At 47.6% G+C, this 3801-nt stretch overlaps 1 protein-coding gene across 1 annotated transcript in view; it reads left to right on the forward strand.

Annotated features, from left to right (window-relative positions):
- The window catches only part of LOC107108456 (WASH complex subunit FAM21-like), a gene marked incomplete at its 3' end in the record, with an annotated part of 46423 nt that overhangs the window by 519 nt on the left and 42103 nt on the right, over positions 1-3801 (forward strand). The gene's annotated exons all lie outside the window — the stretch shown is intronic.

Consider the following 3801-nt stretch of genomic DNA (forward strand, 5'->3'; position numbering starts at 1 on the left):
CGGCATTAAGGTTGTGAGCGAGCAATTTGGCTCCGGCATAAATGAGTTTGCACTGGAGCCCTCCTTCCTGAGCTAGGACAAAAATGGGTGAGCCGAAGGCTAAGAAACTGTGAGCTGGCTCGCGCTAACTCAGCTTAGAGGGAACACTGCCCACCACCACCAGTGCTCCCTCTGTGGGGTCTCCACCACCAATGCTCCCTCTGTGAGGTCTTGTGAGCAAAAATGCTACTTTGTGAGCGACTGGCATGAAAATTGCGAGCAAGTGATTGGGCTGCTGCATACGTTAGTTTGCTCTGGAGCCCTCCTTCCTGAGCTAAGACAAAAATGGGTGAGCTGAAGGCTAAAAAACTGTGAGCTGGCTTACGCTAACTCAGCTTAGAGGGAACACTGCCCACCACCACCAGTGCTCCCTCTGTGGGGTCTTGTGAGCAAAAATGCTACTCTGTGAGCGACTGGCAAGAAAGTTGTGAGCGAGCGATTGGGCTGCTGCATCAGTTAGTTTGCTCTGGAGCCCTCCTTCCTGAGCTAAGACAAAAATGTGTGAGCTAGAGACTAAAAAACTGTGAGCTGGCTCATGCTAACTCAGCTTAGAGGGAACACTGTCCACCCCACTCTGTGGGGTCTTGTGAACAAAAATGCTACTGTGTGAGCTCCTAGCATTAAAGCTGCGAGGGAGTGATTGGGCTGCTGCATCAATTAGTCTGCTCTGGAGCCCTCCTCCTTGAGCGGAGGCAAAAATGTGTCAGCAAGAGGCTAAAAAGCTGTGAGCTGGCTCACACTCACTCGGCTTAGAGGGACACACTGCCTCCTGCCCCTTGGCCGATTGAAAGCTTAGGATCATAAGAGAGTTGGGAGGGACCTCCAGGGTCATCTAGTCCAACCTCCTGCACCATGCAGGAAATCCACAAATAACCCCCCCATGCTCCCTCTAAGCTAGGGAGTCTCGTGAGCAAAAATGCTACTTTGTGACCTCTTGGCATTAAAGTTGTGAGTGAGCGATTGGGCTGCTGCATCAATTAGTCTGCTCCGGAGCCTTCCTTCCTGAGTTAAGACGAAAATGGGTGAGCCAGCGCCTTAGCTCACACTAACTCAGCTTAGAGGGAACACTGCCCACAGCTTAGAGGGAACAAAACCCACAGTGCCCACTGTTCCATGACCCGAGAATGACAAAAAACCTCCAGGATCCCTGGCCAAAGTGGCCAGGAGAACTAAACACTGAGGCAACCCTCCCTGCCCTCGTGATCCTCCTAAGTTCACAGAAGCAGCCTCGCTGATGTCAGATGGCCATCTAGCCTCTGTTCGAAAACCTCCAAAGAAGGAGCGGGCAAGCTTGAGGGCTAGGAACTTGAAGCTGGACCTAGAGCAGGATGGGGAGGAGTTTGTTGTAGACGGCCCAAGTGTTCCTAGAGTTAGGCATTCAGATGTTACTGCGTTGGGGGGGGGAGGGTCAAAAGAGGAGCTTTGCTACGTGGCCAGGGGCATTGGTGGCCATGTTGGCTTGACTTGCTAGGTTGTCTCTCCTGCCTGTGTGGATGAGTCTGACCACTGGTGTACATAGGGTGTGGATCTTTAGATTGTTCATGTGTTACTTAAAAATTTGCCCCGATCTGGATGGCCCAGGCTATCTTGTCAAATCTCAGAAGCTAAGCAGGGTCAGCCCTGGTGAGTACTTGGATGAGAGACCACTGAGAAAGTCCAGGGTCGCTATGTAGTAGAGATGGGACTATATAGATTTTTCTCTTTTTGATTATTCATATTTCTCTGGTTTTTATAGGTTTATTATAGATTTAACATTTTATTGGAAGGTAATGAAGGCCTGGTATATAGGAGGGCTTCTTGGTGGGTCAGGGTATTTTCCCAGTTGAGGTTAACAGACAAGACAATAACATTCTTCTGGCACAAAAGAAGGTAGAAGGTTCGTGGTTCTAATTGTTTGGGTTACAACTTCATAGTGTCTGGGTCAAAAGGATCTTTTACTTGATATCAGAGAAAAACACCTTTGTTTGGGTGAGAACAAGCTTTGGCCGATATGGCTTAGGTCATGTCAAGTAAATGTGTGACGCTATTGCATAGACACACCTTTCTTTACTTTGGCCAATAAGGAGATTTTTATGTAAATGTTGGTTAAGTTTTTGTAACCAATTATGCCTTCTGAATATTATTCCCATGATGATGGTATGATGATGTCATTTTAGGTATTTAACTTCATGTATTTCCTGATTGGGCTTAGAAAGCAGTCAACTTTGATGGGTCCTTTGGCCTAACCGTTTTCCGTATTTCATTGTAATAAAATACAAGAACTTCCTCCCCATTTTGACTTCAATCTTCTATTTTTGACTGGATATTCATTTGTATAACAGGTACGCAGAGGCAGGCAGTGGCAAACCACCTCTTTTGCCCCCCAAACTCCTACGGGGGTCACCATAAGTTGGATGTGACTTGATGGCAGACAAACAGCCCCCCCCCCCAATTTATAGATTGGCAAGCTGTAGTATCATGGTTTTATCTGGATGCATTTTAAATGATTGTTTTGTATTTTAATTTTTTCTGTGCAAAAATACGGAAGCTTCTTGCTTATCTTCTGGTGGAATTCTTGCGTTGTTGCGATGCCTTGTTTGCTGATGCAATAAAGATTGTGTGTTTGTGTATGTGTGCGTGAATTGATAGGTTCCTTATTTGGTGGGGTGTCTGCCTTTGGAAAAAAATGTCTGGAAAAGGCTGCTGCCCCAGAACTCAGCAGCGGGGTTCAGAATGACAGCAGGAAGAGTGATTATCTGTCCTCCCAAGTACTGAGCGGTGGCTCCGTCAAAGGCCACTGCCAACGGCTGCAGATAAGATTTCCTCATCTATGAGTGTTCTTGGTCACTAGCGTTATCTGTTTGTTTACCTGGTTGCTTGGCCATTTATATTTACCCTGTCACTATCCTCATCAGTCACCATTTCCATCACCTAGATTATCATCACGTTCCCATTATCATCCAAGTAAAAACTGACAGAACTTTGCACGTGAACTGTGTCGGCCAGTTTGGTGTAGTGGTTAAGTCTGCGGACTCTAATCTGGGAGACCCAGGTTTGATTCCCCACTCCTCCACTTGCACCTGCTGATGTGACCTTGGGTCAGTCACAAGCTCTGGCACAGCTGTCCTTGAAAAAGAGCAGTTTGTGTCAGAGTTCTCTCAGCCCCACCCACCTCACAGGGTGTCTGTTGTGGGGAGGGGAAGGGAGAAGAGTTTGTAAGCCGCTCTGAGACTCCAAGTGAAGGGCGGGGTATAAATCCAATCTCTTCTTCTTCTTCTTCTGCACTGTCTTGTGAAAGGATTACCCCTTCTCCTCTGGTTGCAGTAATGCGATTTTGAGTTTTTTGTGCTGTACTGAAATGTAATGTGGCATATATAGATGTACACACACGGTTTGGTGTGGAGCCACTTTGGTGTAGTGGTTGAGTGCTTGGACTCTAATCTGGAAGAACTGGGTTTGATTCCCCACTCCTCCACTTGCACTTGGGCAAGCCGTAGTTCTGGCACAGCTGTTCTTGGAAAAAACCAGCAGTTTCTGTCAGAGCTGTCTCAGCCCCACCTACCTCCCAGGGTGTCTGTTGTGGGGAGGGGAAGAGAAAGGAGTTTGTAAGCCACTCTGAAACTCCCTTGGGTAGTGAAGGGGGGGGTATAAATCCAATCTCTTCTTCTTCTTCCACTTGCACCTGCTGGATGACCTTGGGCAAGCCGTAGTTCTGGCACAGCTGTCCTTGAAAAAGAGCAGTTTCTGTCAAGAGCTCTCTCAGCCCCACCTGCCTCCCAGGGT

Source organism: Gekko japonicus, unplaced genomic scaffold (assembly GCF_001447785.1).
Source record: "Gekko japonicus isolate JY-2015 unplaced genomic scaffold, Gekko_japonicus_V1.1 scaffold5638, whole genome shotgun sequence".
NCBI lineage: Eukaryota > Metazoa > Chordata > Lepidosauria > Squamata > Gekkonidae > Gekko > Gekko japonicus.